Genomic DNA, 13,195 nt, shown 5'->3' with positions numbered 1-13,195 from the left:
TGCTGAAACCCGGGATTGAACCAGAGACCTTTAGATCTCCGATCTAACACTCTCCCAACTGAGCTATTTCAGCCCTACGTTAACAGCGGCTTGGTGTCCTTGTTTTGGAAGAAAATACATACATTCAAGTTTTCCAAAAAATTAAAGAACACAACATGTGAGTAATATTCCCCATTGCTTTCTCAGTAGTGATGGATTGTGAAGCGGGAGACAGCCAGAAGTGCCACTGAGCCGCACAGACCCCGAGCTGAGAAAGAAATGAGATCAAATTCAATCTTTCATAGTGAGATGCTGCTGAGAGGTAAGAGTCCTGAATCAAAGCGAGACTTGCTCATTTCAAACACTCCCTGTACTCTCTGCTCATGAAGCCTTACAAAAGGGAAAAACAGAATGGCACTCAAACTCACAACCCTGCCATTAAAAGTCTCATATTCGACTGACAGAACTGTCACTTCTACTCGGTCTCTTACTGGATGGATGCAACTCCAACGCAGGGGTGGCATTCAAATCCTCCCATGGGTCCACATGTCAGACTGAGTTCCATGTTGTCGACTCAAGCAAAGGAAATCTGCTCACTTCCAAAACTATCAGCGAATTGAAGCTGATTACAATCAACATCATCAGAGGTCAGAACTACCTGGTGAAAGAAGACACCCTGAAGAAGGATCCACAATTATTCAAAGGCATCGACAAAGTGAAAAACAAGAAAATCGATGAGTCAATGCAACCCAAACAACAGAAACACTGAAGAATTCCATTCCATTCCAGTCCAGAACCCAGTCCTGTTGTTTTTGGAGTCAGGTCACAATTACAGCAACAACTTTATATTCCCACTTGGCTATCTGGACATTTAGTTAATTACAATTTTGTCGACAAGCTCTTTGAATCCAGTTGTCTGGTCCTCAAGCCAGCTCCGCATGGAAGTCAATTCCACCTTCTGCAAGGCTGAAACCAATAGATAACCTGAATCTAAGAATGCCAACAGACCAGGGATCGTCCGGGACTTGAACCCGGGATCTCACGCATGTTAATTAACCATACTCCCAAAGCGAGAATCATACCCCTAGACCAACGAGCCACTGACAGTTCCGGTTTTATTAGCTGCTGTGGAATTTCACTGGAACCCCCCAGCCAATCATCCATTTTTTTCAGATCAAAGCAACATCCTGCAAATGCTGAAATAAAAACAGAAAGTGCTGGAAATGTTCAGCAGCTCTGGCAGCATCTGTGCTGTGAGAAACACAGTTAACGTTTCAGGGCACTCACCTTTTGTTTCAGCCATCCTTTCAGACAGCTTCTGTCCATCCAATCTCACTTTCTATTCTATCCACATTCTAACCATTCACTACGTTGCTACATTTTTCATGAATTCCTCATTTCTTTTATTAATGACAATTTTGTATTTCTGGCCTTTGCTTCAGACACCACCACAAGTGGAATCATGTCTCCATCTACCCAATCAAACCACTTCGCTGTTTCCTCACATTGCAATGTTTCTTTAACCCTGACAGACTGTGGAGTTTCTGCTGCTTGATTGCAGTTCTTGCTTCCTGCCAGTAGATGTCACCTCACTCCAATACAGTGAAGTTTCCAAATCTGAGAGAGACACAACAGGAAATAATTGTTCACATTATAGTGAATGTGTGGGATTTAGAAATACTAGGAGTGGAGACGAGTTATTATTGCACTCTGCTATTACATCTTTTATAATGGACTCCAGCATTTTCCCCACGACTGATGTCAGGCTAACCGGTATATAAATCGCTGTTTTCTTTCTGCCTCTTTTTTTAAATAGTGGAGTTACATTAACTACCGTCCAATCCATTGGAACTGTTCCAGATTCGAGAGAATTTTGAAAAAAGACCAGAAATGCATCTGCTATTTCAAGGGCCACTTCCTTCAGTACTCTGGGATGCAGATTATCAGGCCCTGGGGATTTATCGGCCTTCAATCCCATCAATTTCCCAAACATTCCCTACTAATACTGATTTCATACAGTTCCTCCTTCTCACTAGACCCTATGTTCCCCAACATTTCTGGGAGATAATTTGTATCCTCCTTTGTGAAGACAGATCCAAAGTATGTATTTAATTGGTCTGCCATTTCTTTGTTCCCCATTATAAATTCCCCCGTTTCTGACTGTAAGGGGCCCACATTTGTCTTCACTAATCTTTTTCTCTACACATATCTATAGAAGCTTTTTCAGTCAGTTTTTATGTTCTCTGCTAGCTTACTCTCATACTCTATTTCCCCCTTCTTAATCAATCCTTTTGTCCTCCTCTGCTAAATTCCAAACTGCTCACAATCTTCAGGTTTGCTGCTTGTTCTGGCCATTTTCTATTTCTCCTCCTTGGATCTAATACTTTCCTTAATTTCTTTTGTAAGCCACAGTTGAGCCACCCTTCCTGTTTTACTTTTGCACAGACAGGAATGAACAATTGTTGTAATTCATCCATGCACTCTTTAAATGCTAGCCATTGCCTATCCACTGTCAACCCTTTAAGTAACGTTCCCCAATCTATCATAGCCAACTCCCGCCTCATACCTTCATAGTTTTCTTTGTTTAGATTCAGGACCCGAGTCTCGGAATCAACTCTCTCACTCTCCATCTTAATGAAGAATTTTATCATATTATGGGCGCACTTCCCCAAGGGACCCCACACAACAAGATTGTTAACTAATCCTTTCTCATTACACAATACCCAGTCTCGGATGGCCTGTTCTCTAGAGGTGTTATACAGCTCTATCAATTCTCCACTCAATCTCCTTTGAGAAAGGCAGAATAATCCTAGCTTTTCCAACCTAACCTTGTAACTAAAATCTCCCATCCCTGGATCCATTCTGGTAAATCGCCTCTGCATCCTCTCAAGGACCCTCACATTCTTTCTAATGTCTGCTGAGCAGAACTAGAAGCAACACTCCAATTGGAGCCTAACCAGAGTTTTATAATGATTCAGCATTACAACCCTGCTTTTGTACTCAATGCCTCTATTTATAAAGCCCAAGATCCCATATGCCTTGCGAACCACTCTCGCAATATGTCTTGTTACCTTCAAAGATCGGTGCACATGAACCCCAAGTCCCTCTATTCCAGCACACTCTTTATAACTGTGCCATTAAGTATATATTGCCTCTCCCTATTCCTTATGCCAAAATACATCACCTCACACTTGTCACTATTAAATTCCATCTGCCACCTGTCTGCCCATTCTGCTAGCCTATCACTGTCCTGTTGCAGGCAGTTCATATCATCCTCACTGTTTGCCACTCCTCCAAGTTTGGTGTCATCGGCATATTTTGAGATTCTACTCTGTATTCCAATATCCAAGTCACTTACCTTCAGCAAAAAAGCAGTGGTTCTGGCACTGACCCTTGGGGAACACCACTGTCGACTATCCTCCGGTCTGACCAAGAACCATTTAATATGACTCGCTGTTTTCAGTCTTTAAAACAATTTACTATCCAAATGGACACTGACCCTCCTATTCCATGAACCCCAATTTTGTTAACCACCCTTTTATGTGGTACTTTATAAAATGCTTTCGTAATATCCATATAAACAACATCCACTGCATTCCCTTCATCAGTATTCTCAGATAGTTTATCAACAAATGCAGTTAGATTCGTCAACCATGAACTCCCATTGATAAATCCATGCCCACTCTCCTGAATTAACTCAAACCTCTCCAAAGGACTTGATTTTTTTCCCTGACCTGTTGATCTCATGCTGACAGCAAGCTCACCATAGAGCATGTTTTTGGCAATGTGACCGTCATCCATTTGGCCCAGTCAACAGAGTCACCGCTGACTCAAGAGGGCAAACATGCTGCGGATCCCTGCACGCTGGTGTACTTCCGCATTCGGCACTCTGTCCTGCCAGGAGATGCCCAGTATCCATCTGAGGCAGTGGAGGTGGAAGCTGTTCAGCCGCTTTTTTTGGCTTGTATAAGTTGTTGATGCTTCTCTACTATAAAGGCGGGTGCTGAGAACACAAGCCTGGTACACGTGGAGCTTTGTATTTACGGTCAGTTTGCTGTCGGTTCACACTTGTCTTCTCAACTTTGACATGACAGCTGCAGCATTGGCAATCCTGGTGCTGATTTCAGCATCAAGGGCCAGATTGCTGGTGATTGTTGATTGAAGGTATGTGAAGCTGTTGACAACCTCCAAAGTGAGGTTGTCGATGTTGATGGAAAGTGGAGTCTCTACGTCCTGGCCCGTAACTTTCATCTTCCTGATGCTGATTGTCAGTCCAAACTCTTTGCAGGCCAGGGAGAACCGATCTACAAGCTGCTGTGACTGAACTTCATTATGGGATGTCAGCACAGCATCATCAGCAAATAGCAACTCACAGACTAGGAATTTACCCACTTTGGTCTTGGCGCACAGTCTTGCCAAGTTGAACAGCTTGTCGTCAGCTCTGATGTGCAGGTGAACACCTATATCTGAGTAATTGAAAGTGTACAATAGCAGCATGGAGAAGAATATGCCAATTATAAAGGATGTGATAACTAGACAGTTCGAAAATGATGACATGATTGGGCAGAGTCAACATAGATTTATGAAAAGGAAAACAGGTTTGAAAAACCTGTTGAGATTTTTGAGGATGTTACCTATAGAACAGATAAAGGAGAACCAGTGGATGTGTGGTATTTGTATGTTCCTTTGGTAAGGTCCCACACAGGAGGTGAGTAAACAAAATTAGAGCACATAGGCTTGGGGATAATATACTGATATGGATTGAGAATTGGTTAACAGACCGAAAACAGAGAGCAGGAATAACGGGTCCTTCTCAGGATGGCAGGCTGTTACTATTGGGGTACTGCAAGGATCAGTGTTGGAGCCACAGCTGTTAACAACCTATATAAATGATTTGGATGTGGGGATTAAATGTAATATTTCCAAGTTTGCAGATGACACAAAGCTCGGTGAAGTGTGAGTTGTGAGGAGGATGCAGAGAGGCTTCCAGGGGACCTGGAGAGGCTAAGTGAATGGACAAGAACATGGAATATAATGTGAATATGTGTGAAGTTATTCACTTTGGTAGAATAAACAGAAAGACAGAGTATTTCTTAAATGGTGAGAGGTTGGGAAGTGTCGATGTCCAAAGGGACCTGGGTGTCCTTGTTCCTGAGACACTAAAAGCTCTTGTGCAGGTGCAGCAATCAATTAGGAAGGCAAATGGTATGTTGTACCCACACGAGGGGTCATGAGTACAGGAGTAAAGATGTCTTGCTGCAATTGTCTCGAGCCTTGGTGAATCCGCACTGGAATATTGTGTACAGTTTAGCCTCCTCATCTTATGAAGGATACACTTGCCATAGGGGGGGGTGAAACAGAGGGTCAACAGACTAATCTTTTTTTTGCATTTATTTCATTTCATCTCATTTTGTTCAGTTTGCTTACCTACTGTTTTTTTCAGGTTTGTACTTCCTGCTGTTCAATATTCAGTCCATTAACACCTAATCTGTACTAATGCTTTGTCTTTCAACACACCATTAACATATTGTTTGCCTTTGCTGCATGACCTTTTGGTCAGCTATGTGGCCTTGTCCAATCTACACCTTCTCCTTTGTTATCTCTTGCCCCACCCCCACCCCACTTGCTTATAACCTGTGACTTTTCTAATATATGTCAGTTCCAAAGATGGGTCACTGACCTGAAACGTTAACTCTGCTTCTCTTTTCACAGATGCTGCCAGACCTGCTGAGTGGTTCCAGCATTTCTTGTTTTTATGTCACCAGACTAATCCCTGGGATGGTGGGATTGTCTTATGAGGAAACTGGGCCTGTATTCCTTAAAGTTTCGAAGAATGAGAGGTGATCTGATTGAAACTGACAAAATTCTTACAGGGCGTGACAGTGTGGATGTAGACAGGATGTTTGCCCTGGTTGGTGAGTCTAAAACCAAAGGACATCGTCTCAGAATAAGGAGTAGGCCATTTAAAACTGAGATGGGTGGAATTTCTTCACTCAGACGGTGGTGAATCATTGGAATACTGTGCCCCAGAGGGCTGTGGCAGCTCAATCATTGAGCATGTTCAAGACAGAAATTGATAGTAATCTTGATACTAATGACATCAAGGGATATGCGGATAGCACGGGAAAGGGGCTTTGAGGTCGATGATCAGCTATGATCGAAATGAATGGCAGAGCAGGCTCGACGGGCTGAGTGGCTTACTCCTATGTTGCTCTGTTCCTTAGAGAGTTGGCGTCAGCGTGCAGCCCTGCTTTACCCCACTGCTGATCTTGAAAGCGTCTGATGTTGCTCCATTGTAACTGATGGAACTGTGCATGTTCTCGTGGAAAGAAGAGATGATGCCCAAGAGGTCAGGAGGGCAGCCTATGTTCCATCGCAGTTTGAAGAGGCCGTCTCTGCTGACAAGATCAAAGGCCTTAGTGATGTTGATAAAAATGTGTGATGCTCTGTGGTGCAATGGATAGCGTGTTGGATTTCTAATTAATGATTAAGAAGATATTCAAAAGTTGTGGGTTCAAGTCCCACCACAGTCAGATTTTGGACCAGAAGCAGAGGAGCACACCGAACAACAAATGAAGAAATGCGCCAAAAGCACAGACTCGGTGACAGAGCGAGACAGAGAGGAGCAGAGCAGGGGAAAAAAATCGTGGAGTGACGTCACAATGGAGAGTGAGAGCAGGGAAACAGAGAGCCGCTGGGGTGAGGACACAGGATTTGGTTCTTTCGTCGGTGCAGTGGAAGGAGCTGTTTGGTGAGGATCTGGTAAGCTGTGACATCACAGGCAAGCAGGTAGTTGATTGGTTTGGAAGAACCGACCTGCTTGATGCGAATCTGGTCAGTGATTAAGGTCAATTTTCGTCCAAACGTTTAAAATAGTAAACAAACTAGTGGTAAGTTTAATAAAATATACAGTAAAATGAATAATTGAATAAAATATTTAAGTAGTTAATTGAAACACATTAAGGATGACAGGACAGGTGATGTGTCACAGCTGCAGCACATGGGAGCTCCTGGATGCCAGTGTGATCCAGGGCAAACACGTCTGCAGTAAGTGTTTGCAGCTCAAAGAGGGAGAAAAAAGGAATGTAGTGGTAGTAGGGGACAGTATAGTAAGGTGGATTGACTCTGTTCTCTGCAGCAAAGAGCAAGAGTCCAGACGGCTGTGTTGCCTGCCGGTGCCAGGATTCAGGACATCTGCTCAGGGCTGGAGTGAAACATACAATGGGAGGGGGAGGATCCAGTCGACGTGGTCCATGTCGGTACCAAGGACATAGGCAGGACAAGGATAGAGGTTCTGCAAAGTCAGTATGAGGAACTAGGCAGCAAATTAAGAAGCAGAACCTCAAAGTTAATCATCTCTGGATTATTACCTGAGCCATGTGCAAATTGGCATAGGACAAATAAGATTAGAGAAAGTAATGTGCGGCTGAAAGACTGGTGTGGTAGTAGTGGGTTCTGGTTCGTGGGGCATTGGCACCAGTACTGGGGAAAGTGGTGGCTGTACCGTTGGGACGGTCTACACCTGAACCATGCTGGTGCCGGTGTTCTAGCGAGCCAAATAACTAGAGAAGTAGAGACGGTTTTAAACTGAATAGTGGGGGCAAGGGATCAAATTTGGGAAGATATGGTGAATCAAGGAGGAGAGACAAGGCAAGAGAGAAAGGTATAAATATGGGAAATGATAAAGAGACCGAGACAGGAAGGGACAGAATGTACAAATCTAAGAGTAAATCGACAGATAAGGCTAGAGGTGACAAAAATAATAAAAGGACAAAACTAAATGCTCTGTATCTGAATGCATGGAGCATTCGAAACAAAACAGATGAACTGAGAGCACAAATAGAATAAATAAGTACGATCTGATAGTCATTACAGAGACATGGCTGCAGGGCGACATAGATTGGGATGTGAATATTGGAGGTGACATGGCATTTTGGAAGGACAGGAAGCTTGGAAAAGGTGGCGGGGTAGCTCTGTTAATTAATGATGGTATTAGCGTAATAGAGAGGGATGACCTAAGTTCAGGAGATCACGAAGTAGAAGCAGTTTGGGTACAAATGAGAAATCATAAAGGCAAGAAGACACTTGTGGGAGTGGTGTACAGGCCACCTAACATTAACCACACTGTCGGATGGGATATAAAGGAAGAAATAATGGCAGCTTGTCAGAACGGTACAGTGATAATTATGGGGGATTTTAATCTACATATAGACTGGAAAATTCAGATGGGCAGAGGTAGCCTAGATGAGGAGTACATAGAATGTTTTGGGGATAATTTCTTGGAACAATACATTCTGGAGCCAACCAGAGAGCAGGCTATACTAGACCTGTCATTGGGCAACGAGATAGGATTAATTAATGACCTCATAGTTAAGGTGCCCCTTGGTAGTAGCGATTATAATATGATTGAATTTTACATTCAGTTTGAGGGAGAGGAGAGTGGGTCCCAGACTAGTATTTTAAATTTAAATAAGGGCAATTATAAGGTCATGAAAGCAGAGCTAGCTAAAGGGAACTGGCAAATTAGGTTAAGGGATAAGTCAATAGAGATGCAGTGGCAGACATTTAAGGGGAAATTTCAGAATACACAGAATAGATACATTTCAACGAGAAAGAAAAGTTCCAAAGGTGGGACTCACCATCCATGGTTCACGAAAACAGTTAAAGATACTATCAAACTTAAAGAAAAAGCCTATAATTGTGCAAAGGTGGGAGGCAGGTCAGAAGATTGGACTGAATATAAAAAAAACAGCAAAGAATGACTAAAAGATTGATAAGGAAGGTAAAATTAGAGTATGAGAGAAAGCTCGCAAGAAATTTCAAGACAACTAGTAAGAGTTTCGATAGATATTTTAAAAAGAAAAGAGTTAACAAAGCGACTGTTGGTCCAATAGAAAGTGTGTCTGGGGAATTAATAATGGATAATTAAGAGATGGCAGATGAATTGAACAGATACTTTGCATCGGTCTTCACTATTGAGTATACAAATAACATCCCAGTATTAGCCGGCGATCAGGAAATTGAAGGGATGGAGGAACTCAAGAAAATTACAATCACCAGGGAAGTGGTACTAAACAAATTGTTGGAGCTGCGGGTTGACAAGTCGCCAGGTCCTGAATTGGCTAGTGAGATAGTTGATGCGCTGGTTTTAATATTCCAAAATTCCCTAGATTCGAGAAGGTTCCGTTAGATTGGAAAAGAGTGAATGTAACTCATTTATTCAAAAAGGGAGGGAGACAGAAAGCAGGAAACGACAGGCCAGTTAGCTTAACATTTGTCTGAGGGAAAATGTTTGGAGCTATTACAGAGGATGTTATAGCAGGGCATTTAGAAAAAATTAAGGTAATCAGGCAGAGTCAACATGGTTTTTTGAAAGGGAAATCATGTTTAACCAATTTATTGGAGTTCTTTGAGGGAGTTACATGTGCTGTGGATAAAGGGGAACCAGTGGATGTTTTGTATTTCGATTTCCAGAAGGATAAGGTGCCATATCAAAGGTTATTGCAGAAAATAAAAGCTCATGGTGTCGGGGATAACATATTGGCATGGATAGAAGATTGGCTAGCTGACAGGAAACAGAGAGTCAGCATAAATGGGTCATTTTCTGGTTGGCAAGAAGTAACGAGTGGTGTGCCACAGGGATCTGTGCTGGGGCCTCAACTTTTTACAATTTATATAAATGACTTAGATGAAGGGACCGAAGGTATTGTTGCTAAATTTGCTGATCACAAAGATAGGTAGGAAAGTAGGTTGTGAAGAGGACATAAGGGGGCTACAAAGGGATATAGATAGGTTAAGTGATTGGGCAAAGACCTGGCAAATGGAGTATAATGTGGGAAAGTCGAAAATTGTCCACTATGGCAGGAAGAATAAAAAAGCATATTATCTAAATGGTGAGAGATTGCAGAGCTCTGAGATGCAGAGGGATCTGGGTGTCCAAGGGCATGAATTGCAAAAGGTTAGTATGTAGGTCCAGCACGTAATTAGGAAAGCTAATAGAATGTTATCATTTATCACCATGGGAATTGAATACAATAGTAGGGAGGTTATGCTTCAGCTATACAGGACATTGGTGAGACCTCTTCTGCAGTACTGAGTACTGTACTGGTCTCCTTATTTGCGGAAGGATGTAAATGCATTGGAGGTAGTACAGAGAAAGTTTACGAGACTAATACATGGAATGGGTGGGCTGTCTTACGAGGAAAGATTGGACAAGCTAGGCTTGTCTCCGCCAGAGTTTAGAAGAGAAAGAGGCGACATGATTTGTTATTTAATTTATTAATTAACAAATTAGCTATCCTCCAGTCTTCCGGTACCTCACCCGTGGCTAACGATGATACATAAATCTCTGCCAGCGCCCCAGCAATCTCCTCCCTTGCTTCCCATAGCATCCTAGGATACATCTGATCAGGCCCTGGGGATTTATCCACCTTAATGCGCTTCAAAACCTCCAACACCTCCTCCTTTGTAATGTTGATATGCTGCAGGATATCGCTGTTCCCTCCCTTGAACTCACTAGCTTCCATGACCTTCTCCACGGTAAATACAGACGAGAAATATTCATTTAAGACCTCGCCCATTTCGCGTGGCTTCACACATAGATTGCCACACTGATCCTTAAGGGGACCTACTCTCTCCCTAGCTACCCTTTTACTCTTAATACACTTATAGAATCTTTTAGGATTCTCCTTTATCTTATCTGCCAGGGAAATCTCATGGCCCCTTTTCGCCCTCCTAATTTCCTTCTTAAGTATACTCCTATATCCCCTATACTTCTCGAGGGACTCGCTCGATCCCAGCTGCCTATACCTGACGTATGCCTCCTTCTTTGTCCTGACCAGACCCTCAATATCCCTCGTCAACCAAGATTCCCTAAACTTGCCAGCCTTGCCCTTCCATCTAACAGGAACATGCTGGCCCTGAACTCTTCCTATCTCACTTTTAAAAGCCTCCCACTTGCCAGAAGTCCCTTTACCTGTAAACAGCCTCTCCCATTCAACGTTTGAGAGTTCCTGTCTGATGCCATGGAAATTAGCCTTCCCCCAATTTAGGACTTCAACCTGAGGACCAGTCCTATTCTTTTTCATAACTATCTTGAAGCTAATAGAGTTATGGTCACTGGTCCCAAAGTGCTCCCCCACTGCCATATCAACCACCTGCCCATCCTCATTTCCAAAGAGGAGATCGAGTGTAGCCCCTTCTCTAGTCGGGCCATCCACGTACTGCTTCAGAAAACTATCCTGGACTCACTTAACAAATTCTTCCCCATCTGATCCCTTAGCACTAAGGCAGTCCCAGTCAATATTTGGGAAGTTAAAATCACCTCCTATTACAACCCTATAATTCCTATACCTATCTGTGATTTCCCTACATATATGCTCCTCCACTTCCCTCTGACTATTGGGGGGCCTATAGTATAATCCCATCAAAGGGATCACCCTTTTATTATTTCTAAGTTCTACCAGTATGGCCTCACTGGACATTCACCCCGGAATATCCTCTCTAAGTACTGCCGTGATGTCCTCCCTAATCAATAGTGCAACTCCCCCTCCTCTCTTACCTGCACCTCTGTCACGCCGGAAGGATCGGTACCGCGGAACATTGAGCTGCCAGTCCTGCCCATCCCTCAACCACGTTTCCGTAATAGCTACAATACCACATTCCCATGTACAGATCCATGCTCTGAGTTCATCTGCCTTACCTGTAAGGATACTTGCATTAAATTAAATGCGGTTTAGCCCACCAGACCTTCCACGCTCCCTGTCCTGCCCCTGCCTGGCCTGCCTACTGGACTTGCTTGCTTTAACCTCTCCATTTGCCTCAACTATCTCATCGGAGAGCCTACTACTTTGGGTCCCACCCCCGCTGCAAGACTAGTTTAAACCCTCCAGAGTATTACTATAAAATCTCCCTACAAGGATATTGGTCCCCTTCCAGTTCAGATGCAACCCGTCCCTCTTGTACAGGTCACCTCTGCACCAGAAGAGATCCCAATGATCCAAGTACCTGAAGCCCTCCCGCCTACGCCAGTCTTCAGCAATGCATTCATTTGCCTAATCCTCCTATTCCTACCCGCACTAGCACGTGTCACAGGGAGTAATCCTGAGATTATAACCCTAGAGGTCCTGCTCTTTAACCTTCTGCCTAACTCCCTATATTCACTTTGCAGAACCTCATCTCTCTACCTGCCTATGTCGTTCGTACCAATATGGACCATGATCTCTGGCTGCACACCCTCCCCTTTCAGAATTTCCGGCAGCTGCTCCGAAACATCCTTGACCCGAGTATTAGGGAGGCAACATACCATCCTGGAGTCTCGTTTGTGGCCACAGAAACGCCTATCTGCACCACTTATGATAGAATCCCCTATCACAATAGCTCTTCCTCCCCTTTTCCTCCCCTGCTGTGCAGCAGAGCCCTCCGTGGTGCCACGGACCGCGCTGTTGCTCTTTTCCCCTGGGAGGTCTTCCCCCCAACAGGAACCTAAGCGGTGTATCTGTTTGAGAGGGGGATGGCCACAGGGGACTCCTGCACTACCTGCCTGCTCCTACTATTCCATCTGATGGTCACCCATCCCTTTTCTGCCTGTGCATCCATTACCTGCAGTGCGACCACCTCACTAAACATGCTATCCATGACGCCCTCAGCTTCGTGGATGCTCCACAGTGAAACCACCTGCTGTTCAAGCTCCATAATGCGAGTAGCCAGGAGCTGCAGCTGGATACACTTCCTGCACACATGGTCGTCATGGAGACTAGGAGGGTTCCTGAATCCCCACATAGCACAGGAGGAGCATATCACGGGGCTGAGCTCTCCTGCCATGACTTACCCTTAGATTAATTAGTTACTCCCTTAATTAAAAAATACTAATGACACTAGGGGCCTTGTTCTACCCACTACAATCTAAAGTCCTTCATAAGCTACACTGATTAAAAAAAACACTTTCGTAGTACTCATCTTATCAGCAGAGGTTTTTTTTCAAGTAAAAAACTTTGCCCTTTTCTTTAAGATATTTAAACACACTAACAGCAGTGACTCACCAACCAATCACCTTGCAGCCCTCCTCTGACATCACAGTTGGCTTCTTTTTTTTCAAAACTCCAGCACACTGGAAGAGCTCCACTCCACTCCTGGAAGGTAAGAGACTGGGCCTCGATCCTCGGATTGGATTTATAGGCTCCGCTCTCGGCGTTCTCCTCATATCGGTCCATATAGG

At 43.8% G+C, this 13,195-nt stretch overlaps 1 non-coding gene across 1 annotated transcript; it reads right to left on the bottom strand.

Moving 5' to 3' along the window:
• Window positions 1-73, bottom strand: trnas-gga (transfer RNA serine (anticodon GGA)). Its single transcript has one exon. It is a non-coding gene; the product is annotated as a tRNA-Ser (tRNA).
• Between the last annotated feature and the right edge of the window lie 13,122 nt (window positions 74-13,195).

The sequence above is a fragment of the Heterodontus francisci genome, unplaced genomic scaffold (genome assembly GCF_036365525.1).
Source record: "Heterodontus francisci isolate sHetFra1 unplaced genomic scaffold, sHetFra1.hap1 HAP1_SCAFFOLD_43, whole genome shotgun sequence".
NCBI lineage: Eukaryota > Metazoa > Chordata > Chondrichthyes > Heterodontiformes > Heterodontidae > Heterodontus > Heterodontus francisci.
This window is presented reverse-complemented; position numbering and strand designations above follow the sequence as displayed.